At 37.9% G+C, this 27,232-nt stretch overlaps 1 long non-coding RNA gene and 1 pseudogene across 2 annotated transcripts in view; one reads left to right on the forward strand and one right to left on the reverse strand.

The window, feature by feature from the left end:
- The window catches only part of LOC141410719 (uncharacterized), a 159,895-nt gene extending 138,898 nt beyond the window's left edge, over window positions 1-20,997 (reverse strand). Inside the window, exon 1 of one of the 2 annotated variants that reach the window (XR_012435508.1) lies at window positions 20,931-20,997. This is a non-coding gene — a long non-coding RNA (uncharacterized lncRNA). Of the gene's footprint in view, window positions 1-15,933; window positions 16,041-20,930 lie in introns of those variants that run through there. The other variant, XR_012435509.1, reaches the window with a different exon arrangement.
- Window positions 20,998-25,322: 4,325 nt separating this feature from the next.
- On the forward strand, window positions 25,323-25,865 carry LOC109678354 (elongin-C-like; annotated as a pseudogene).
- The last annotated feature ends 1,367 nt before the right edge of the window (window positions 25,866-27,232 follow it).

A 27,232-nucleotide genomic window follows, 5' to 3' on the forward strand; every position in this document is an offset into this window, starting at 1 on the left:
ATTGCAGATCACAACCAAAATGGCTCCCTCCTCCCATTCTTATCTTTTCTTTCCAACCTATTGATTCATACTAGGTCTTCAGGAAAGACTTTAAGGACAAGAAACTTCTCTTCACTTCAAGGATCTTTAAAAAAATGGGTCCAAAGGGACTTCCCACTATGAGCCTTTATTGTGATTCTTGAAATTACAGGACAAAAAGAGGCATTATTTCCACAAACCCAGGCTAAAATGACCACAGCCATCTTCATTTTATGATTCTTTGCTGGTCTCACTATAGTACTTCATACGCTTTATCAGTTTGGCTAGAGTACTAAGGAAAGGCCTGGTATTGTGGTACACCCTTGTAATATGAACTATTCAAGAGCAGATGTAGAAGGATCACAGTTTGAGGCCAACCATGGAAAAATTAGCAGGATGCCCTATCTGAAAAGCAAACTAAAAGCAAAAGGATTGCTCAAGTGGTAGAGTAAGCACTCAAAACCCTGAGTTCAGTCCCCCGGTGCCTCACACACATACACACACACACACACAAACACACACAAAGGACACTTCAGGATAATGAATTCTCAAGTGTGCCAACAAAGAGGCAGAGCTTTGGTCTCATTCAGTAAACCAGCTCAAATAAGTTATAAAAATAAACAAACTAGTTTCCAGTTGTAGGTCTCCGGTCATCAACTCAGAACACCAAGGACTTGGGTGTGAGTCAAGAAGCCAATATCCAACTCCAGTTTCTTCACTTATTTATAAGCTGGTATATTAACCATGTTGTTTTTAAATTCTGTGTTGGGATACTTTCACATCTAGGGCCTTAAAGACTGTGGAAGTACTGCCCCTCCCAGGGTTGGACTTTCACAGAGTAAGTCAGCACTCTTAAAAGCTAAGAGCATTTTCAAATGCAAAGCAACCACTCCAGGGCCCACACTCCAATTGCTTCCTTTATAGAGCTCTCACACTCCTGGCCACTATCCACCTGCCCTAGTCACCCCATAACCAGGAAGCAGACAATTTGGGGCAGCCTTTATATCCCAGAGCCTACTGAAGTCTTTCAACCTAGCCGATCTCAAGCCTGCTTACCTGCCCCACCCATTATTCCTTCCTGCAGAAACCACCATAAAGGCTCATTGCCTACATTTCCCTCTCTCGTGTATCTCCTGACTGACCCCAGTCTTTCCCAGTGCCCTCCACGGCATGGGGCACCCCCTTGTTGAGATTGGTGAGTGTAACAAACTACCTTACCTGTTGGTGAACTCCCAATCTTTTCAAATCTGTGTGAATAAACAGCTGTGTGACTTTGGAAAATTGACATGTCATGGATTTCAGAGCCACTGGTTAGTAAAATAATTTGCAAGAGGAGAGAATAGGGAAAGAAAAGATTTATTATTACTCTGTTAAGAGAAACTGCAGACAACCTAGCAACAAGTCCCTACTGCTGTGTATATGGGAATTGGGAACAGACTTTTACACAGTTTACTTGTGATTTCACTGATTGGCTGTTTCTTTTTCATGGGCCTTGTTGATTGACTGTTTCTTTTCAGGACATGGTTTGAATTTGGCCCACAGGAACAACTCTTGAGCTTGACTTTCACTTCTGCATTCTACTGGACTCATTTTGCCTACTCATTTCTCCTCTGCATTCCATTTGTTGTAGTGGCTGGTAAACATAAAATCCCCATTCTTATACCCTATGGGGATGCATCCAGGCAGGATCTGTAGACATTTTGAGGGTGGCAATAAAAGTTTATTAAAGGTTAGGAAAAAGAGTTATAAGAGGCCACAATGGGCCAGATACAGATAGGGAGCTCAAGGTGTTTTTTAAAAGATCACACTAACCTGTGGGAAAAACCTGAGGAGTTTTTGAACTCAACGAGTGGGGAGAGGTTTGGGTGGTCCCTGGGCTAGGGTGTGTTTGATCAATCTGCATATATTTGCAATTGCAAAGGAGGGAAGAAAGAGAGAGAGAGAGATGTTCAACCTGAAATACAATGTTAAATCATATATGTTTAAGAGTCCTGACCTTTTCTTGTCCTGGCCTACCTCATACACAGCCTTTGGCATTTTTTTCAACCACTATGTCTCCTTACAAGGGTGTACTCCCCTTATGAGGGAGAACTCCTCCACTTGACAGAAATCTTGTCTCCATTTCTTCAGCAATAAAAAACAGGATAATAATACTTCTTGTTTCACAGATCTCTTGTGAGGGTCAATTAAAATAATGTATGTCATGTACTTATAGTAAATGCTTAATAAACACTGACTCTCCAAGTTAATGGGAAAGAAGATTTAGCGAGAACTTGTTCACAACTACCTTGCTAGGAAGCTGCAGAATCTAATGTGACCCTGATGTTATCTGTCAACCCTCTTTCTCTGTTTGTAACACATGACCTCTTCCAAGTTGGGCCTAGGCCTCTGGGATTGTACTGTCAACCTCTGTCCATCCTAGTGTCAAACACTTGCTGCCTGGTTTGTACTCACTTATGTGAGTACACCACTAGGGCAGCAAGTGCTTTAGAGAGAGAGAGATGCAAGAAGGAGGAAGAGAGGAAAGAAGGAAGGAATGGAAGGAGGGAGGAAGGGAGATAAAGGGTGGGAAGAGGAGGGGAAGCAAAGGAAGGGAATTTTTCTCTCCCTAGAAATACAATTATTCTTTCCTGATTCTTTTTTTCTCTTCTGTGTTCCAAATCTATTCTCAGATAAAGGCACAATTGCTTTATCCCTCCCTAGTTGTAAAAAATTCTTGACAAGTAACTCACCTAGTTAAAGAAATTTCCCTTTAATACTCTCTCTTTTTTGCAGATCCCAAACTTGTAATCAACATCTGCCAAACTTCCTCCTTTCCTAATCTTTGACATAAACTGCCCTGTACAGCTACTCCTGGTCAGCTCTGCATCCACCGTACCTCCCGATGCTTGTGAAGATTCTTTGATTATCATTTCTCCTCTTTCTTCCCTTTTCATTCCTTTCTCCTAAGTCGCTTACCTGGGCTTTCCATTTTCAAGTTGTCCAGAGATGTCAGATTAAAAAATTATAGCTGTCCACCTTCATAAGACAAAGATCAGGGATCTAAAATTCTTTTGATCACTCATGGCCCAAACTAGAAGGAAATATTCTCAAAATCACCTATCACTTAAAGAGGAGATATATGTATCCTCTTGGGCAGAAGTTGCAAATTTTAAATGACTCGTGGGAGCAGGAGGGTCCTATTAATGAGTCCTATTAATGTTGGAGTCTAGATAGCACATGGTCTGTGAGCAGCCGCTCAGCCCACACTGGCTGCTTCATGCCACGATAGACCATGTGACCAGGTCTCAATTTCAACCGAAGCTTCAAATCTGTACTTTCACATGAAGAAATTTCCTGCATTTAAAGGTTTCAAAGTCATTCACTTTAGTCCAAATGCTTTTGTGTTAGTTTTAGTCCAAAGGTCTCCATATTAAGATTTCTTTTCCCTAAGATGTTTTTGAAGTATTTTTCAAATATACAGGAAGAAAGCATAGCATGCTTTTCTAAGGAAGACTGACATGGAAGAAAGCTCATTTTACTAGAAGGTAATGCAGTGTTTAAAGCCGTAGTATTTTATAATCTAGATGAAGTGAATTACAGAAAGTGGAAACACAAGAGGTTGTTTCTCAACCTTCTTAAAACTTTCTCATCCCTTAACTTTTCTTTGTTTTCACTGCCACCAACCTCATCCAGGCTACCAATAGATTCCCACCTGGAAGAGTGCCCTAGCCCTCTTAATAGGCCATAATGTATGTGCAAGTTTTTTTGTCTGTTTCAAGTTTTACTTCTTAATAAATAATGCCAGCCACTTACATCCATAGATAACCAAGTCTATGTTTCATCCTTTATGCTGACAACAATTTAATTTGGAACTGTAAGTTGAAAGTTAAGATTGTTTGAATTTTAAAGGCAACTTGAAAATCTAGACTTGTTTTCTCAAAATCATGCATACATGCCTACATATATATGTACATACATACATTGATACAATAATATCAAAATATATAAGAAAATATAAGAAGTCAATTGGCTGGGCTGGCAGAGTGACTTAAGCAGTAAGAGCACCTGTCTAGCAAGTATGAGGACCTGAGTTCAAACCCCAGTTCTGCCAAAAAAAAAAAATAAATAAATTGACTGAAATTAAATAAAAAAAGACAAAATTCATTTCCAACCACTAAAATCAACTTGGATCTTTTAGAGTCAGGCTTAGCAACCAGTTTCTTGTGATTCATATCCTTTCAGATAGCAAGAAAGGACTTTCTCGATTTTTATTCAGTTTATAGCCCAGAAAATTCTGGCCTGCTGAGGACAAAAGATTTTTTAAACAGGCATTTAGTCACATTCTAGTTATATGATGATTCTTCTGAATGGAACAATGTATCAAAGTAGTCTCTAAATCTGTTATAACACTGGGAGCAAGGGTTTTAACTGGTTCAATCCTGCTAAACCTAAATTTTTCTATATTTTACATTCAGGTAAGAAGCACTTTCTCAATTTTAATTCTTTTCTAATGCTCCATTTTCTTTAAAGAATGACAGCAAAAGGCAATTGATTTTAACATGACAATTTTACACATCTATTTATGTTTTCAGATTCCATTTGCCCTGAGAAAATAGCTTCCATAAAATCATTATGGATAAATTTTCATTTCTGCAGCCTTTATCCCTTAAAACGAGAAAGCTCTAATTTTATGTATACATACATTCACTCTTGCTGTTATAATTTCTTAACATATAAAAGCCAGAATTGCAGGACTCACTTCCTGAGAACAGATTTTTTAATCAGAGAAGCCAGGTGGGATAGATATATAGTTGTGTGTGTGTGTGTGTGTATCAAAGTATACACACACACACACATATGTATATAAATAAAACTTAGTAATATATGACAAGTGAATACCCATTGATAAGATCTTTAGAGAAATGATATCAGCAAAAAAGTTAGTTGGTTAGTTAGTTTAAAGCAATGGGAAAACTGGTAAAGCATTGTCATAGTCAACTTTCAGAGAACTCTATAAATTAACCAAAAGTTTATAGCAATCATGGAAGCACTTATTTAGAAAAAAAATGACAGATAATGATTGGTGCAAACAATAGGCTAACAAAAATGCTTAAAAAGAAAGGCTAGGGTCTTGATAGCCACAAGGGCACTGAAAAGCTTCTGCATTTCTGGGGTCTAGGTGGCACATTGAGCACACAATACACAGTGTTGTGCACAAGTCCAGGTCTGCAAACACTCTCAGTTTAGACCCAAGCGCTCACCAAGAAGGACTCAAGCCATCATGGTGAGCTGACATTGAGGACTGAATAAGTAAAAAGGTGAAGTTATTAACTATCTGACTGAGTGTTGAAGGTATGCCTCAACATGCACAGGGCCCTTCAACAACACAGGAAGACTCTGATTCCAAGCATTTAAGAAAAATGTCTGATCAATCATTAGATGATCACTTAGTTAATAAACTAACCAAAAAGAGTCTTCAGTGGCCACATGTGACAAAGAATATAGACTTGTTGTAATTCATTCAGATAAGACATTAAAGAAGAAAACAAAAGTCAAGAACCACTACCCTGGGGAGGAAGAAAGAATCTAATTTCTAGAGTTGCCACATTATATTATCCAAAATGCCCAATTTTCAATAAAAAATTACAAAGACATGCAAAAAAAGACAATATGGCCCATAAATAGGAAAAGAAATAACCAAAGGAAGTGTTCTGAGGAAACCAAACATTGGACTGACATGATAAAAGTATATTTTAAATAACTAAGGGAAATCTTGCCTAAGGAATGAAAGTATGAGAATAAGATCTCCTCAAATAAACACATCAATAAAAGAAGATCTCCTCAAATAAAACACATCAATAAAAACATAATTATAAATCATAGAAAATGTGGGGTTGAGAATGATGTTACTCAAATGAAAAATTTACTAATGTAGCTCAGTAGCAAATTATGTTGAGGGAAACATCAATCAGCTTGAAGACGTATCAATTAAGATTAGCCAGAATCAGGAGCAAGAAGGAAGAATGAGGGATAAGATGAGCAGAGTCTTACAGAACTGAGAACACCACTGTACTTATATTGGTAGTCCCAGAAAGTGAGAAGAAAGAGAAAGGGACAAAAAGATTATTTGAAATCAATAGCAGCCAAAAGTTCTCCATATTGATGACAGAAATGAATGTGCATATCCAAGAAGCTTGATGAAATACAAGTAGGATAACTGAGAATTCCACACCAAGATGCTCAAATACCTTAGAAAATACTGAAAATATCAAGAGCAAAGTGATTCCTCAAGGATGGGAGGCCCTTGACTGATTAATACCAATTTCTCAATAGAAACCCATAGAGGTCAGACGCAGTGGGATGACATGTTGAAAGTGCTGACTGAAGTGCCAACCATAAATTCTAGAACTAGCAAAACTATTCAACAAGAATAAAGAAATTAATACACTACCAGATAGATAAAAACTAAGAGAACTCCTCACTAACAAACCCATCCTATGAGAATACGAAAGGGAGTCCTTAGGGCCGAAATGAAGACCACTACAGAATGATTCAAATCTACATGAAGAAGAAACAGCACTGGTAATGGTAATTGCACATATAATGTATATATAATATATATCGCATACATATAATAAAGTATAAGTGTATACTTTATGTTATGGTTTGGATCTTAAACATCCCCCAAAGGCTCGTGTGTAAAAGGCTTGGCCACCAGCCTGTGACATTATTGAAAGTTGATGGAATCCTTAGAGATAGTTTTGAGGCCAGGCAACTATGGACTGAAACTTTCAAAGCTGTGAGTTGTTTATAAATTGTTTATATGTTTCACCATGGAATTCCTGAATTGAGAAAATATACATTTTACACCCTGCATAATATTATCAAGTTTTCCTCTAGATAAAGCTCAAACTCTTTCATAAGAATCCCTTATGACCTGGTTTCTGTTTCCTGTGCAGCTTAACGACTCTCAAATCTCCATCTGCCCCAAGCCACTCTCTGCATCTAGAGTCCACATTCTCTTACCCTTAGAGCCTTGCATTTGGTCTTTTGTCTTTCTGGAACAATTTACCTCATTCCTTCAATTTCTGTATTGTCTGGATGCATTCTTTTTGTTTACATATTAGCCTAAACTTCATCTCCTTCTCACCATTCCCAAACCTTACACAGAACTATGATGAGTCATTTCTATATGATTCCACAAAATTTCCCAACTACCTCTGCAGTCTTACTCCTACAGTTGTAACATAGCAGGCTACAGTTCAGCAGCAGCACCCAAGTTCATGTAGGTACCATTTATAACACAATGTCATTCATCTCCCATAAATGTTACCAGTTTTGTCTTGATCTGTGTGCTGCCTAAACTGGCCTGGAACCACATTCCTCTTGTATCTGCCTCCAAAGCAGTTTGGATTACAGGCATGAGACATTATATCCAGTGTGTTACCAATTTTTTAAATCAGTCATATCTTGTAATGAGGAAAGTGGACACTCTCATACTTAACTGAATAACCTGCCCATCATAATAAAACCTTAGTGCTTTTATCAAGAGGAATTGTGAAAAATCTACTAAAATATTTTTAGTGTATATATTGAACCATCAATTTCACTAAAATATACAAAGAGTTTTATGCAAGGCTATTAAATTTTTTTCCTGTGTATGCAGAGCCAATAAGGCTTAAAGAACAATAGAATGTTAACAATGGTGGGGTTGGAATTAAGGGACTTGTAAATCAGAATGTCTCAAATGATCTACATTTCCTATACTCAATACTTAGAGAATTTATAATTAAGAAAATAGGCTTTTTTTTTTTTGGTGGTACTGGGGATTGAACTCAGAGCTTCACACTTTTTAGGCAAGTGCTTTACCAATTGAGCCACTCTGCCAGCCAGGAAAAAAAAAATCTTTATAAGAACCATAGTCTCAACTTTTCCCACTGGTGAGATTTGAACAAGATGACAGATTACAGGCTCTAGTGTTTGATTCCCCTTCACACAAACAATGAATAAACAACTACATGCTGACACCAACAGCTCTGGGAGAGCTCTAGAGTATAACAGAGAAGCCACTGAGGCCGTGGCACAGTGGCTTACACCTATAATCCCAGCTACATGGGAAGCAGAGATTGGGAAGATCTTGGTTCAAGACTGGCCCCAGACAAAAACACAAGACCTTATCTCAAAAAATAATGTAAAGAAAAACAACTAGCGGTATGGCTTAAGCTGTAGAGTGCTTTTCTAGCTAGCACAAGGCTTTGAGTTCAAATCCCAGGACTAAACTTAAAAAAAAAGGTCAGACACTGAAGATGACTACATAGACAAGCACAATAAACAGTGTATTTACATCACTCCATTCCTCATTTAAGCATAGTTTGTCACCAAAAGCAATCTTCTCAACATGACTCCCTCTGGGGTGGAAAGGAGAATAGGGAGACCACAACATCCCTTATCACTGCTATGGACCCATCATAGCTTTTGTCACTGACATCCCGCAAGGCTGTGATTATCACAGAACTCAGTTGGCACAATCCAGATTACCACCTTCCTCCAACCAAGCAGTAGCTACACAGCCCCCTGAATGAGACACTGCAGTATCCGCTCACCCTCAGAGGGAGCACTACCACATCCTTTCTGTAATGAGCACTGCTGTACCTCCTCCCCTTCCCTGCCATAGCTGTTGCTGTGGCTTCCCACTTCACCTATAGCCAGAGCCCACTGCTCAGCCCTATCTCAACTCTCGTTCTCCCAAGCTTGCCATTACCTTCCACAAATGCACACATGTCACAGACCCTAGACCCAGGGCTACTCAGTGAACAGTTATACCTTTCACACCAGTGCCAACACCACAACAAGTAAGATTGTGCCCTGTCCCAGACCAGCATTTATTTGATATGATCCCATGGCTACTTGGTGTGCTATTGTACCTTGGACACTGACTCTATTTCTGTGGTGAAGGTGTGTGCCTATGCCCTGAACTCAGCCCCAGCACTGACACCACAATGTATATGCCCACGTCCTGGACTAAGAGCCCAGAGGAACCTTTCCTACAGGGAAAAGGAAAACAGGAGCATTAGAAACTTTCATCACCAAGGACCCTGTTAGTCCACTGCCACTGTGGACATCTGTAGCCTTGGCTTCTTTGAAAACACTGACTTCAAATGATGAAGGTCTAAGGAGACTGCAGTATTTTGCCTTGTTCAAGGCCAAAACCACCACTACACACACCTTTCCTGGAAACAATCACCCCACCCCACCCAGCTGGTGCCTCCATACCTGCCCACAGGTGAAGATCTTTCTCCACTAAAGCTAGCCTATAAATTCTAAAAGAGGGAGGGTATTCCCTCAAAAGTCCAGACACCCTTGCAAAGCTATAAGGAACATGAAAAATCAAGAAAACATGACACAACCAAAGTGATACAATACTTTTCCAATAACTGGTCCCAGCAAAATAGAGGTTTGCAAGCTGCCTTACAAATAATTCAAAACAATTCTTATAAGGAAATACAGTAAGCAAAGAAGGAACAGAGATAAACAATTCATTCAAACTCAGAAACGTAAAATATGAAGAAAGAAGTTCAAAGATACAGAAAATCATTTAAAATAACCAAAGTGAAATTCCAGAACTGAAGAATACAATGAATAAAATGAAGCAGGCTTAGAAAGACTCAACACAGATTTAATCAAGCAAAAGAAATAATCTGAGAAATGAAAGGTAAGCCAAAAAAGCCCTCTGTGGTGGCATGTGCCTATAGAACCATCTACTCAGAAGACTAAGGTGAGAAGATCACTTTAGCTCACAAGTTTGAGAAAAGCCTGGGCTACACAGTGAGACCATGACTATAAATAAATATGCCATTTGAGATAAGATAAAAATGAAAGGGCAGGAAAGCCTACAAGATTTATGGGATACCATCAAGAGAACCAATGAATGCATTCTGGGATTGCAAGAAAGAGAAGAGAGGGGAAAAGGGTCAAAAAGTTTATTTAAAGAAATAATGACTGAAAACTCCTCAAATCCTGGGAAGGAAATAGACATTCAGATTCAGGTTCATGAAGCTCAAATATCTTCAGAGGTTGAACTCAAAGAGGACTGTACCAAGATATATCATAATCAAATTGTCAAAAGACAAAGATAATTTTGAAAATGTCAAGAAAAGAGTAACTTGTCATATACAAAGGAATGTTAATAATCTGTGAATTTCTTAGTGGAAATGTCACAGGTAAAGACAGAATGAGATAATATATTCAAAGTACTGAGAAAAAAATGTCAACCAAGAATATTAGATTCAGCACAGTAAACATTACGGAGAGAGAAAGAATCCCCACCCAAAAAAAAACCCTGAAGTTTGTTAGCACTAAACGGGAACTGCTTAACAAAGATCTCTAAACTGAAGTGAAAATAGTCTAAACAGAAATGTGAAAGCTTATGAAAACATAAATCAACAGATACAGGTAAATATGTAAACATACTGGTTAGCATAACAGTATAAAGGAGGTATATAAATTATTTTAGTACTAATATAAAAATTAATAGATAAAATGTGTTAATGTCTATACAGTACAAAAATAAGTAAACTTTGACTACAAGAACATAAAACACAGAAGGAATAGTAAAGGTGAAGTATTTTTATATGCAATTAAGTTAAGTTGTTACCAACTTACACTAGAAGGTTACAACTACATGATATTTTATGCCAGCCTCAAGCTACCCACAAAGAAAAATGAAACCTATAATAGATACACAAATGATAAAGGGATTTAAAAAAAACCCAAATAATTATAAAAAAAAAAGTCAATGAGTAACAAAGGAAGAAAGCAACAGTGGAAAACAATTTAAAATGGCTACAGTAACTTCTCATTTATGAAAATTACGTCAAATATAAATAGATTAAGATCAGCAAGGAAAAGTCACAAGTAGGTTTTAGTAAACAAAATCCACCAATATGCTGTCTACAAGAAACTCCTTTAGAATTAAGGACACATAAATGACCCAAACATTGTATGCATATATAACTAAATGAAAAAAAAAGAATTAAGGGCACATATAGGTTGAAAGTAAAGGGATAGAAAAAGATATTTTAAGCAAATGGTAACCAAAAGAAAGCAAGAGGCAGCTACTGTAATTACATCACACAAAATAGATAGAACTCTAGAACTGTCATTAGAGATACAAAATGATAATGATAAAAGGGTAAATCCAGTAGGAAGATACCACAATTAAATACACACTTAAGATCAGAATACCTAATTATATGAAGCAAATATTGATAGATTGGAAGGCCAAATTAGACATCAATATAATAATAGTAGGAAACTTTAATGTCCTGCTTACAGTAATAGATAGAACAGCTGCAGAAAATCAGTAAGGAAACAGGTTGACTTGAACAATTATTGTGGACAAAAGGAGCATGACTGACATAGCTGAAAACTGCAAACTTCTTCAGCATGCACAGAACATTTCCCACACAAATCACATAAGTGACAAAACAAGCAATTACAAATTCAAGATTATCAGTTCTCTCAAAGATGTTTTTCAATCACAGTGGATAGAAGCTAGAAACAGTGAAAATAAGAAAATGGGGAAATTCACAAACTTATGGAAATTAAATAGCATACTCTAAAACAGCCACTGCACCAAAGAGGAAATCAAAGGGAAATTAAAAAGTATATTGAGACAAAGAAATGTAAAAGCACAACATCAAAACCTAGCCAATGCAGCAAAGTCAGTCATGAGAGGAAGTTTATAGCGACAAATGCCTACATTAAAAAAGAAGAAAGATCCCAAATAGCTTAATTTTATACATCAAGGAACTAGGAAAAGAAAAACTAAGCCAAAATTAGGAGAGGGAATGAAACAAAGAAGATTACAGAAAAGAGAAATCAAAGAATCAAAAAAATCAGAAGTTATTCTTTGAAAAGATAAAACCAAGTGCTAACTAGAATAACTAAGGAACAGAGAGCAAAGACTTAAATAAGTAAATCAGAAACGAAAGAGAAAATATTATACTGGATGCCTCAGATATAAAAAGAATAATAAGGGAGTATTATGAACAACTATATACAACAAACTGAACAAGCTAGGAGGGTGGATAAATACCTAAAGGCATGTATATTACCAAAACTGAATTAGATTATATAAGGAGATTGAATGGATAATCAAAAACAGGCCAACAAAGAAAAGCCCATGATCTGATGACCTCATAGCTGGATTCATAGAGCTTTCAATGAGTAATTAATACCAGACTTTCTTAAATTCTTCCTAAAATAGGAAAAAAAATGAAACACTTCCACATTCATTTTATGTAGTCAGTACTACCTTGATGCCAAAATCAGGCAAAGACACTACAAAAGAATAAAACTACAAGCCAATTTCCCTGAGAAGTATGGGTAAAAAAAATCCTTAACAAGTTATTAGCAAACCCAACTCAATAATACATTAAAGGAATCATATATCATGACCAAGTGAGATTTATCATAAGGATACAAGAATGGCTTGACATACTCAATCAACATGACACAATATGGTAATAAAAGGGAAGGAAAAAGACACATGATCATGTCAATAGATGAAAAAAAAAGTGTGTGATTATTAATGATTAAACTCTTAAGGGCTTCACCCTGAGATTTTGAGTCACTGGATCTGAGGGGGGAAAAAATAATTTACATTTCTAGTAAGTTCTCGGTAATATCTCAAACTGGAGTCACCAGTTTGAGAACCTCTGCTCTTGATTAGAGAATGCTTTGTGCTCTCTCTAGTTTGGAAACAAATTATTCCTATTTCAGACAAGAATCCGTGCTTAGGTCCAGCCCATTGAATGGCCACTAACTTGACTGATTATAATTGTGCCTGGCTGCTCCAGTACATCTCTGTTGAGAGGAGGATGCCCAGCTCAGAAAGATTCTCCAATCACAGCAGCTGGGCTTCCTGTCTTATCTCCCAACCATCTGGATGGTTGGAACCAAATTAGAGACAACACACCCTACCTTGTTCAGTCAAATTCTCTCATTCTAAAATCTGAATAAGGCAAGACTTCTGTTTCCTACCCTTTCCCAGGCTCAGTTGTTTAAGTTCTTCCACCAGCTTGTAAGCTGCCAATATTCTTCTAATAATTGATTCCTTTTTGTAAGTTTTCAGAATTCATATAAATTCTTTTACTTATCAACATCTTTAGAGAACCATTTCTTCTATGAATCCTTTTTTTGGTTTATCTACCAATGTTTGAATAAAGGAACCATAAGCAATTGCCAGAAAACATAAATAATAAAAACAGTCCCCTCTTTTGCAACTTCAGTGGCCATGATCCTTGTTGGCTATTGTTTATTGTCTGTTGAATACCGACTGCATGCCCTCTGGGAGGAGCCCACGTGAGCATTCTGTTGGTGTTGGTACAATGCCTAGCACTGACAGAAACTGTGGAGCCCAGGGCCAACACCTCTACCCTTTTGTGGGTACAGAACGGTCATGAACGTGACGAAAGGCACTGTAGGAGAATGGGGAGAACAGTGTGAAAATCCACAAGGAAGGGGAAGGTGCTGCAGGCCAGGAGCAGGAGAAAGAATGCTTTGCTCCAGTGGCTCTAAGGAGGTGCTCTCCAATTTGCAGAACATGTCAAGACTCTATCTTAGACATAAGGCTTCAGTGCTGGGAAAAAAAACTTTCACCCCATGCTCACAATACGAATCTAGTCTCTATGGAAGATTCCAAAATGTAAGACTAGTTTGATTCACCATCTCCACCATCAAAGGTTTCCATGTTTAATTTTCTTGACTTTTCACAGCTAACGCTGTCTAGAGGAACAAGATGGTTAAGAAACAACACTCTCTATCTTTCCAGTTACTTCCAAATTGAAGTAAGTGTACCATTAGCCTCCAATTTAATCTTTTTAGCTAGTTGTTTTCTTTTTAAGGCTCAAAAAACATTCTGAACTAGTCAGGGCTGGAGAGCTCAAGGACAGCCAAGGAAGAGGTAGGCAGGAAGCAGCCGGTTGGTCTTAAATCCCAAAGGAAATGTTCTTCCTTCCCTCCCTTCCTTCAGACACTTACAGCCTTGTAGAGACAAAGCTGGTAAGAAGATGATTTGTAGCAGGGAGGTCACCTCCAAATATATTCTGTGAATGTATGACGAAAAGGCAGACAGGAGCCTTGCAAGGCTGTGATTGAAAGAAGTTGGTACTCTGCTTTACCAGAAGTGGAGACTTAAGAATAAACACAAAGTGCATGAGAACCCTAAAAAGAAGCACCCTGAATTTTAGCTGAGATGTCTCTGGCATCCATAGAACTAGATATGATTGACTCAAGCCTCTAATTTTGTATCCTATGCAAGGTCCCAACTCTGCTTGTTGGTAACTGCTATTGCCAGTGAGGGGAAGGGTGGGGTGTAGGAACTAATGTGTTATTGATCACCTCAATTATAGCCAATAGCTTCTTCATCCTGCTGGTCACTTCACCATCTCAAATGTGCTGCCTCTGTTCTGAGCAACTGCAACCTTTAGCAAAAATCAGCATCTGTCTACATACCTTCCACAGGCAGATGCATATGCTCACTCATTCTCTCTCTCTCTCTCTCTCTCTCACACACACACACACACACTCACACACACTTTATAAGGATATAAATGAATTTTGTGTATTTTAAATTTTTTCCAGGTGGAGAACAGGAATTTTTGAAGATCTCTAAATACTTCCCTACCAGGTGAATTTCAGTGACTGCCTTGATCTTTATCTGATCCTTCAGCTTCAGGCCGTCACATTTCTTCCACTTCTCTTCCTCCATCTCTCTCCTCTTCATTTCCTCTTTCTCAAGAGCAAATGCATATTCCTTTCCCTGCTTCATGCTGTATCAGGCAGAGTTTTCCTCACTGTATCTAAGGATATATCTGAGGAAAAAGCAGCTTAAAAAAGGAAAGATTTATTCTGGCTCAGGGTTTCTTCTGCAACCATCTTTGTGGTTTCCATGCATGGTTGGCTGGCTCTATTGCTTTTAGGCCCATGGCAAGGCAGAACATCACAGACAAAGGGCATCATAGAGAAAAGCTGCTCCCTCCATGGCATCCAGAAAGCAAGGAGGAGTAATGGGGAAGGGCCAGGGCCAAGATGTACCGTTCAGAGGCATGTGCCCAGTGACCCACTTCCTCCAGCTAGGCCCCACCTTCCACAGTTCCACCACCTCCCAGTGGTCTATTCAAATTTTGAATACATCAGTACAGTAAACTTTGGCTTAGGTCCCTGTGATCCAAGCACCTTTTAATGATTAGATCCACCAGGTGGGGACCAAGTCTTCAGCCCTTGATCCTTACAGGGGGATGCATCATATGCAAAGCATAACGCATACTAAGTAGTTTGGTGATCTGCTTTGCTTCCTTGGCACTTGTCTTCACCATATCCCCAGGATTCCAGGATCCCAGGATCCCTACCCAAGCTTGGCAATTGGGGAAGCAGTCCTTGGTGTTATTTAGAAGAGAGCTGCATCAGCCTCTCCTGAGAACTCTCCAGAATTGGAAACCTTCAGTCCTTACCACAGTAATATTAGATCAGAAACTAATATGTGTTCTGATGGTAATTGCATATGGTTCTATATTGCTAAAGCTTGAGAGTCAGTGCTTTAGGGAATAAGAATTAAGAGACTTACAGGAAGAGTCGCCATCAGAAGAAGTGGAGAAAGCTTTCCACAGTACAATACTGTTTTCCATGGCAGTGCCAATAAGTGGCTTGAAAGGAGGACGTTAGCCACCGTGACCCCTGTGGTCGCTCCTTCCTTTGTCAGTGTAGCTTCTACAAAATGCCCTTTCTTCCAGTTCCTGCTCTATTTCCACACTCCTGTACCAAGCACCTTTATAAAAGGAAGTCCAAAGCTGCCAGTGATTGCTCCATTGCTGCATTAGCCACTATATAAACTGGTAACGTTAGATTCAAAGACAGTAGATTTATACTCACTGCTACAGTTTGGATCTTGAATGTCCCACAAAGGCCCAGAGGTTGAAGGCTTGGTCCTCAGTTTTGTTGCCATTGAGAAGTGGTAGAACCTTTAGAAGATGGATCCTAGAGAGAAGAAGTTAGATCATTGTGGTTATGCCTTTGAATTGGATATTGGGACCCCAGCTCCTTTCTCTCTCTTTCACTTCCTGTGCCACCACAGGTCTAAAGTGACAAAACCAAGCAGTTGGACTGCAACTTCTGAAACTATGGGCGAAAAATAAATCTTTTGCTTGATTAGATTGGTTTTTTTCAGGTATTTTGTCACAGTAACAGAAGCTTACTAACACATTCAGAAAATAGTTGTTAAAGATGGCAACAAAAGCATAGTTGAGCATAGACACTGGAAAACATTCAGTAGAGTTGACAAGGAGTGATTAGATTTGGTTTCATTTTATCTTTTAAATCAGGGTCTCTTCTCTGTTTCTTTTGTATAACTGAATGGGAGCACTAAGCAATTATATTCAAAAGATGTTCCAGATGACTTCACATTTTAATAATAAATCATTACAGATGCAGGCCATTGGTTAATAGTTTTGCAACCTATCATGGCGCATAGTTTTGGGGATGCCTTCATGTGTGATCATGATCAAGGTCAGTTATTGGAAGCAAACATCACAAAAGGTAGCTCGCAGCCAGCAGCCTCCGGGAAGGGTGGGTGGGGAGGCAAACAAGTGTGGGAGGCAGAACTTTGAAGAAACCATGTCCTGGATTCTCCTCTACCCCACTTACCAAGGCAAAAACAACCATCCTTCACACTTGAGGCAACTCAGTCATCTGTTTCTAGGCCTGATCTAATTCTTTCATGTACGCAACTCTGGTGTCATTATAAAGGCAAAGGTAATCTGCAGGATGATTTTGAATGAGGTTAATATTCTCATAATCTTTTAATATATTAATATACTTTCAGACAGAGTCAATACTGGCATTAGTTATGTAAAGATGCATAAGAAATTGGTGCAAAACTAATTTCTTAAATTAGTTTTCTTAAATGTTACTTAAAACAAGTAACATTTATTATCTCACATAGTTTCTGGAATCAGGAACTCAGGAATAGCTCACTAGAGTTAGTTGTGATTTCCTCATGAGGTTACAGTCAAGATGTCAAAGTTGAGTCAAAGAGACGAGCTTGGTGGTATATGAGGCGTGTGGTTAAGGCCAGCCAGGGCAACAGAGTGAGACCCTGTCTTAAGAAAACAAAACAACAGCAGCAACAATGACAATGCCAAATCAGAAAGGTTAGTTGAGGCTGGAGGATTCACTCTTAGAGGCTCACTTACATGGCTTTTTGCAGAAACCCTCGGTCCCTTACTCGTGGGTATCTCCATCCGGCTGCTCACAAAATGACAGCCAACTTCCTCCACAGAGAGCATTCTGAGAGAGACAGATAAGCCGGCCCCTGAGGTAGCACCCCAGTACTCTCCTGTTATGCTATTTGTCACTGAGTATGGCCTATAGTCATTGGGGAGGGAATTAGGCTCCACCTCCTGAAAGGAGTAATATCAAAGAATTTTATCTACACTGCAAGACACAAAACCATTATCTTTAAAAGTAGAAGAGGTAAATGGACCTCAATGGAAATAGTTTCCATACTTCACTCAAAGTAGAAAATGTCAGTGATAGAAGAGTGTGGTAAGTCACATGTATAGTTTAATACCCAGATCAACCACTAAAAAAAACTATCAAAAGAAATCCCTCCTCCCAAATATTAATAATTCAAGATGAAATCTCAAAAAATGTCAAAGGATCCACAGGAAGGCAAGAAAAGAGAAATAGGAATGAAAACAACGAAAGCCAAACGATGAAGTGACAGTTTTAAGATCTAATTACCTTAAGTGTAAATGGCCTAAACATACCAACTAAAAGACAGAGATTGGTAAAGTAGATTACACACACACACACACACACACACACACACACACACATATACACACACACACACCACTTACATGCTCTTTTCAAGAAACTCACTGAAAGCACCATGATAAAACCAAATATATAATTACTATATGACTGAGAAATTACACAATTATTTATTTATCCCAAAGAAATAAAAACTTATGCTCATATGCTCACATCAAAATCAGTACACAAATATTAATGTCAGGTATATTCAAAAAAGTAAGACACCAGGAAAAAAAACAGATATCTTTCAGTGAGTGAATGGTAAAAGAAATAGTTGATATGCCGTATCACAGAATACTACGCAACAATAAAAAAGGATTAAACTATTGGTACATACTCAGGAACTTGGATATCTCAAGGGATTGCTAAGTTTAAAGAAAAAGCCAAGGCCAAAAGTTTATATACTTTAGATTCCATTTATATAGCATTCTTGATTTTTACAAATGAAGAGCAGATTAATGGTTGCAGAGAGCTAGGGATGGCAGTAGGGATGGCAGGGAGGGTAAATATGGTTAAAAAAGCATGAGTAACATGAGGAATCCTTGCTGTGGATCTAGGTTTTCTGCATCTTGACTGTTGTGGTGATAGTGAATTCAGAAATCCACCCGTGTGATAAAATTGCGTGGAGCTAAATGTACGCTGCATACTCAGATGAACATGGTAAACTGGTGAGAACACATTCACCAGTATCAATATCACCTGGGTCCATCACTTGTGACAGGGTAACAAACTACCCTTAGGGCTATGGCAGCTTTCCATCACCCTAACAAATACCTGAGATAACCAACTTGTAAAGAAGAAAAGCTTATCTTGGCTCACAGTTTCAGTCAATGAGGATTGTTTGGCTCCACTGCTTTTTGGCCTGTGGAGAGGCGAATATTATGGCAGGGATGTGTAGTAGAACGAAACTGCTCACCTCATGGCTGAGAAATGAAAGAGAGCAAAGAGGACCCTCACAGGGGATTCCACAATCACCTTCAAGGACACACCCCCAATGACCTAAAGATCCCCCCATGGGTCCCACCTGCCAATACCATCACCCAGGGACCAAGCATCTATCATATGGGCCTTTGTAGGACACAGGGGAAAGTAGGTACAGCATATTAGGTGAGGAAATCTCTCTGTAGATTCCTAGAACTCCATGTGAATCTATTATCTCAAAATTTAAAATGAAATTAAAATTATTATCTTTGTATGCTTTATATAATCAAATGCAAAGTTTCACTGGGAATGGTGGTGCAAATCTATAATCCCAGTTACTTCACAGACAGAGGCAGGAGCATCTGGAGTTCAAGTCCAGCCTGGGCAAAGTTAGCAAAACCCTATCGCAAAAACAGAATCAAGACCAAAGGGCTGGGGAGAAGGGGGGTGTGGCTCAGGGGGTACAGGAATGCCCTAGCAAGCATGAAGCCCTGGATTAAATCCTCAGTATGGCAAAAATTAATTACTTAGTAAGTAAATAAAGTCTCAAGGCACTTTCACTGCACATTTAACTAACATACCACCTACTGTGGCAGTTTTTGCTCTCATAAATGTGTTAGCTAGAAGGTTTGAACAAGATGTAGTGTTAAGAGTATTAGAATCTCTTTTACTGACAGTATGACTACATGTATGGAAGAAAACACAGAATTGTTAAAGATTGAGAACCTCCCAATTAATGAAAAGTATTGCCTGAGCCTGGATCCCTGCTGTGAAATGCAAAATAAGCAAAATACTGTCCACTAGTAGAAAGTCAAATATCATACCTTCTAAAAACTAAACAACCACCGTAAAAGTAGAACAACTTGCTTAAAACCACTGTATACATTCAAATGCACATAAGACATGCTAGCTTAACACATCTTTTGGGTAGTTACTTTAAGCTTGTTTTGTCTTCAGCCTTTCCAAGAATGTGTGTGTATACGTGTGTGTGTGCATGTGTCAGTCTGTCCTGTGTTGGTGGTGGTGTGTCCTTGTGACTAGTTCTTTTACATCAAACAGCTTGACTACACTGTTATTTCATCCTTTGCTTCATCTGAAGTCCAACATTAACTATTTTGCCTTGGGAATTTTAAAGTTATGTATTTTTTTTCTAGTAAATGCTAAGTCTTAAGATCTCTTATTTGATATCACCACTATTCAGGAGATATCAGATGTACATTTCAAAAAATATTCATCTCACAACATCATATTTATAGTAAATACCTTAGTTCACTTTTGTAACTGTCTAAATAATTCAGGTTTAATGAATGCTCTTATATATAATGTGTACTATCCAGAATATTACTGGAATCTTTAAGAAATATTTATTTTGGAGTGATGTTTTGTGTGTATGTTTTGTGTGGATGAAAATAAATATTGGCATGATTATTTTAGATGATAGGGCTCACAATAACTTTAATTTTCTTTTTTATTTTACTTCTCTAATTTGGTGTACTAAGCATGTATTATTTTTCAAACCAGAAAACATATATTCTTCCATGCATTTTTGCATATTTCTTTTCCTTTTTTTTTTTTCTTTTATTGGTGATTCTGGGGTTTGAACTCAGAGCCTTAGGCTTGCTAGGCAGGTGCTCTACCACTTGAGCCACTCTGCCAGCCCCAAAACATTGATATATTTAATTTCATGTAAATGTAATATGCTCAGCAAAAAGATTCAAGCAAAATACATCCTCATGTCAATAATGATTGTGCTCTGGGTGACAGAACTCTGGTGGCATTCCTTCCATTTGCTCAACTTTTTACATTTTGCACAATGAGAACTTACTAGCTTTGTAGTGAAGAGGTAACACAAGACAATGTCACTATGTCCCAGTACCTTATTCTTCTCAAATGCCAGAGTAGCAGTTAGTTGCTCTGTATGAAATCTGAGCCCGAGCTGTCAACAGAAGGCTTACCAGCAGACAGAGATTTATACCAATATTAGTCACTGAGCAAAGAGTAACAAGAAAAGAGCCAAATCTATGAAGAATTTTAGCAACCATAAAAGAAACCAGGTCAAGCATACACTCACGTCCCAAGTGACAACATACACTTTCACAGAGGTTACTCATAATGCAAAGATTCCCTCTTACCTTTTCTGATATCACTATCAGCACCTCAGAGGAAGGAGACAGCTGATGTGGAGGTGGCTTTTCTAAGAATAGAAGCGACTGCAGATAGTACATGGGACAGTGAGCATTCACCTCTCAGACAGTTTGTAATTCAAGTACAAACTCCAGGGCTCTAACCACCCCCAAACAGTTTTGGCAGCCTCAACACCCTCTACCTGCCAGACACACAAACTCAAAATGCAAAACGCTCCACAGTACTTAAGAAGGAAATATAGCCAAGCATGGAGGTCCATGCCTGTAATACTACCACCCAATGGCTGAGGCAGAAGGACCACAAGTTCAAAGCCAGCCAGGGCTGCATAGTGAGTTCTAGGCCAGCCTGGACTACATAGGGAGACCCTGTCTCAAGTAAAAAAAAAAAAAAGAAATACAATCATCAGAGGAAAATAATTGGTGAACCAATTCTAAATAAAGAAGTGAGAACATTTTGTAACAATAGTTTGTTTTTAAATTAAAGCCTAGTCATAACTTTGCATTCTTATTTTAATTTTCTCAATTATGGTAGAAATTGATGAATATAGAATAATTTTTAAATAAAATAAATTGAAAGTAATAAGCTCTGATTTATCATTTATCTGCCATAGGCTGAGTTTCCCAGAGAGTGGAATCTAAGACAAAAGTTTACATACTTAATTAGAGTACAAGTTTCAGAGAAGCTGGAACAAAACACAGGAAGTAAGTCAGAGAAGGGGGAAAAGTGAATGCAGTGGCTAATGCAGCCTCTTGAATTGAATTGAATTGAATATGAATTGTTCCATAACCATCTTCCAAGAAGCTGTAGTCCACTGTCTCAAAACAACCTAACCAGGGGGAGAAAAAGAAACCCATTGCTTACACCTCTTATTGATCAAAGATTTCCCCACTGGCGTTAATGTCTGTGGACTCCTAGGTTGTATATACCTGTGGGCCAAGTGGATTCTACAGTGTCACACCCAGCAGCAAACACAGCACAGGGTAAGAGGTGGAGGGTACACAGCACAGACATAAAACAAGCACTATTATATTTTTCCCTTGTGAAATCAGTGGCCTCAGCAGCTCAGAACAGGGCCTAAGGATTCTAGAAACAGGTGAAGTAAAAAATATCCAAGTTGCTATATGAGGTGCCTGACATAGCCTATCCCTTCCATTGCTCAACTTTCTCACATAACGTACCGTTTCTGAACAATGATAAGGGCTTCCTCCTCCTTAGAAATAAATGCCCTGGCCTGATTGCATGCAAGATATATGACCTTAATTAAGATAGAAATATGACAACTCAAAATGTGTGAGATCCAGGTAAGGCAGCACTAGAGGAAAATTTATAACATCATAAACCCAGATTAGAAAAGAAGAAGGATCTTAAATCAGTGAAATCAGCTTGCATCTTAAGAAACCAGTGGAGGGAGGAATTATATCTGAAGTAAATATTGAAATGTAAATATCAGGGAGAGAAGAGAAATCAGCAGAAAAGCAATAAAAAACAAAACAAAACAAAAAGATAGAAGAAAAGAAAAAAAAAAACAAGAAAATAAAAAACGGGTCCTGTAAGGTCAATAAAATTGATTACCCACAAGTTATACCAGTTAGGAAACACATGAGCAAAGATACAAATTATCAATCACAGGAACAAGAGTGGTGACATAATTATAAAAGCCAAAGATATTTGGAATATTTTAAACAACATTTTGCCGTTAAATTTAAAACTTAGATAAATGACGATGTTTCAAAGGACCCAAACTAGCAAACCCCAGTATTGAAAAACAAAAAGCCCTTAAAAAATGACTTGAATATCTATAAAGTTTATAGTTAGAAGCATTCTACAATGAAAACTCCTTGCCCAGATGCTCTCACTGATAAATTTTCCAAATGTTTAAAGGAAAAAAAAAAGAACACTAATTCTACGTAAACTTTTCCCTAAAACTAATAAGGAAGGAAGATGCCTGAGTGAAATTAGCCTTAATTGGATATCAAAACCAACAAAAGTCATACAAGAAGAGGAAACTACAAGCCAATATTCTTATGGACACAGATGTAAAAATTCTTTGATATTGTTTTCAGCTGGAGTCCAACAATTCATAAAAAGGATAATATAGTATGGTTATATGAGGTTTGTCCCAGAAATGCAAGGTTGGTTAAAAGTCAAAAATAAGTCAATACATTTTGTCATATTAATAAACTAAGAAGGAAAAATTATACATTCACCTCAACATATACAGAAAGAGCATTTGGTGAAATATTATCTCCAGTTCCTAATTAAAAAAAAAAAAAACTCTCAAGAAACTCAGAATATATGTGAATACCTCAACCTACTAAAAGACATTTATTAAAAAACAAAACAAACAAACAACAACAAAAAAAAACCCCAGCTACCTAAGGTAGCTAACAAGGAAAAGACATCTACTCTCATTACTGCTATTTAGCATATTTTAGTCATTGCAATAAGTCAAGCAAAAGAAACAAAGGAATCATTCAATTTAGAAGGCAAAAGTAAAGCATTTATTCACAAATAGCATAAGCATTTATATAGAAAATCCTTCAGAAGGTACAAAAAGCCATACTAATGAATGAGTAAAGGCTGTAGATCATGTCAACATACAAAAATTAACTGTGTTTCTAGTAGTAACAAGCAATCATAAGTGATATCAGAAAATATATTATTTATAATAGCATCAAAATGTGAAACATGTAGGCCCAGCCATGGAAATGGGTGTGTGAGACAAACACAAAAACTATAGTTAACTGGTGATAGGAAGTAAATAAAACTCAAGTAAATGGAGAAATATGCTGTATCCATGGATGGGGGGACCCGATATGGAAGAAGTCAGTTCTTCCATCAAGTTGATTTGTAGCCTCAGTGCAACCCCAGCCAAAATCCAATGGGCTTTTCTGTAGAAATTGATAAACTTATTCTTACAGTCACTGGGAAATCAAAGTCCTCAAATAGACATAATGATGCTGAAAAAGAATACAAATTTTGAAGAGTTACACAATACTGTCTATTTTAAGACTTACAATGCTATGGTAATTAACACAGTGAAAAATATAAAGAGACACAAGTAAATCAATGGAACAAAATAAAGTTCAGAAAAATACATACATATATACCTTGGTTTCTCTACAGATTGTATAAATCTTTTGTCTTTTGCTAAAATTCTCACACATCTACATCTGATACAATTTCAACAAAGGTACCAAGACAAATCAGTGAGAAAAAGAAAATAATTTCAACAGTGATGCAATTATTGGATGGATACATGTAAAAATAATTAACCTTGACCCTTCACACCATTTATAATAATTAAAATAAATCAAAGATTAAATGTAAGAGCTTAAACTATAGAACTTATAGGAAAAGATATTAGTGACTGAATTTAATGAATATTTCTTAAGTCTGACACAAAGCAAATGAAAAGAAAAAAAATCAGTACATTTGACTTGTGAAAATTTAAATGTTTTATTCCTTTAAATACAATGTTTGAAGGTTATAAGATGTCAGAGAGTGGGAAAAATATTTATGAAGCATGTATATAATCACTTATATGTTATAAATATATGTAAATCCATATCTAATATGAACTTATATTTAGATTACATTTAAAAACACTTAAAACTCAGTAATAAGATGAATGATTAAATTTCTTTAAAAGTATTCCAATCATTTGAACAAACATTTCACCTATGAAGATATACAGACATCAAATGAGAACCTTTAGATTTCTAAAGATCATTTGTCACTAGGAAAATATTAATTAAAACCAAACAGGATACCATTAAACACCCATTGGAATGACTAATGTTAAAAAGAGTAACCAGGAGTGACTCACACATGTAATCCTAGCTATTTAGGAGGCCATGATAGGGAGGATCACAGTTTAAAGCCAGCCTGGGCAAAAAAGTTTGTGATACCCCATCTCAGCCAATAACTGGCCATGGTGGCATATGTTTGTCATCTCAAGCTACTTGGGAGGCTGTTGGTTCCAGCCACACTGGGGCCCCATCTCAGTGGAAAAAGCTGGGTGTGGTGGTGAGCACCCAGCACACAGGAAGCATAAAGCAGGAGGATTATAGTCCAGACTGGTCTGAGCAAAAAGCAAGACCCCATCTCCAAAATAACTAGAGCAAAAAGCTAGAGGCGTGGCTCCAGTGGTGGAGCATGTGCTTAGCAAGTGCAGAGCCCTGACTTCAAATTCCAGTACTTGCAAAAAAATTAAATAAAAAATTGTGACCAGGGAGCCCACGGGGGCAGGCAGCTGGGCGGGGGACAGTCCTGGTGTAGAGGTTGTGGTCCTGCCCGGGGAGATAGCTGCAGTAGCTGAAGGGCTGACAAGAACTACTGAAGTCCCTGGGAGCAAAGCAGCACTTGAAGAGAACGTAATGGATGGAGAGGAGAAAACCTGTGGGGCTGATGCCGTGTATATCAACCTGGTGTCTTCTGATGGTCACGAAATTACTGCGCAAAGAGAATGAGTCCCAACGTGAGGAACCATGAGAGCCATGTTGATCCAGGTGCTAGTGGCTCATGCCTGTAATCCCAACTACTTGGGAGGCAGAGATAAGGAGGATTGCAGTTCAAAGCCAACCCCAGGCAAATAGCTCACTAGACCCCATTTCAAAAATACCCAACACAAAACTGAGCTGGTGGAGTGGATCAAGTGGTAAAGTGCCTAGCAAGCATGAGGTCCTGAGTTCAAATCCCAGTGCCTCCAACAAAAACAAAAAAAGTCATGTTGAGTGGAGAGGTTGCTGAGAATGAAACCAATGTGGTCAATTTTAGAGAGATTCTGTCACATGTGCTATCAAGAATAAACATGGATTCAACCTACAAAGTTCTCTACACTAACAGCTCCACTGAGATTCCCCCAAATTCCTGAAATTACCCTGGAACTGCTGATGACTGCAAACTTCCTGGATTGTTAAATGAAATAAATGATAATAAATGTTCTTGTTTTGGTATTTAATACCTGTAATTGAGTTAGCAGTTTTTCATATACAGCACATTACCCTCATGCAGTTGAACTATAAAGTTAATTGCAAAGAAGATTGGTATCTCTTCTTTTTGTTGCAAAGCAAATCTGAGTTGAAATTTGTTTGCTATGTCAACGAAGTATAGACATTCCACAAACTGAGAAATAAGTGTATGTACCAATTCAGAGCTGGTCTTTCTTTATTCCTTGGATGTGACTTAAAATTACAACAATGAGGATCAAGTAAATGCTGAAAGGTAGGTATAAATGAACACGTTCTACAGGCACACGGTGGGGGTATTTATGGTTTTAGTGCCTAAGACCCATGTCTGAGCATCTAGCTAATAATAGTACTAGACTTCTACAAATAATTACATGGGAAAATATTTTGTAACTTATCCAAAACATTGATTTCTGTACTCTCAAAAAGAGTTGAAATTTGTTATGTGGGTTTTTTTATAAGCTACAATATTATTTTAGTGTTAAAAAGAAAAAAGTGTGAGCACACCGAGTGCCTGTAAGGATGCAAAGTGATTGGTCCCCTCTTACATCACTGGGTTGAATATAAGATGGTCTAGTTATTTTCAGTTTGCTCAAAGTAAAACTGTATCTGCCATATGATCCAAACCTACCGCTTCTTACTTACCTCAGTGAAACAAAAACATAGATGCATACGAAGATTTGCACACAAATGTTCAGTGCAGCTTTAGTTGGGATAGCCAAAAATTAAAATCAATTTAAAAGTCCATTGACAGGTGATAGTCAGACTTTGTATTGTTGTGACAAAATACCTGACGTGGGGAGGGAATTATTTGTGCTCATTGTTTCGGAGCGTTCAGTCCAAAGTCCTTGGCTCTGATGATTCCGGGCCCATGGTGAGGCAGAGATGGTGGCAGCAGAAGTGTGTGGCACAGGCTAGTCACCTTATGATGGACAGGAAGCAGAGAGAGAGAGACAGACAGGCCCACACAAGATGCAGTCCTCAAGAATAACCCCCATGACCTACTTCACCTCCTACAATTTTCAGTTGCTCCCAAAATAGCACCACCAGCTGGGCACCAAGCATTCAACACTTGGTCTTGAAGGGGACATTACACATTCCAGCCAAAACAACAGGTAAGTGGATAAACTGCTATGCTTATTCACTGCAATGTCCATTCAGTGCAATTCTATTTAGCAATTAAAAGACAGTAGACTATTATACTCACTAAAACACGGGTGAAATTTTTTTGTAATTATACTGAGTAAAACAAGTCACACACAAAAGCATGCCACATAACTCCACTTACATAAAAAATCTTGAAAATGCAATGTAATCTG

Source organism: Castor canadensis, chromosome 9 (assembly GCF_047511655.1).
Source record: "Castor canadensis chromosome 9, mCasCan1.hap1v2, whole genome shotgun sequence".
NCBI lineage: Eukaryota > Metazoa > Chordata > Mammalia > Rodentia > Castoridae > Castor > Castor canadensis.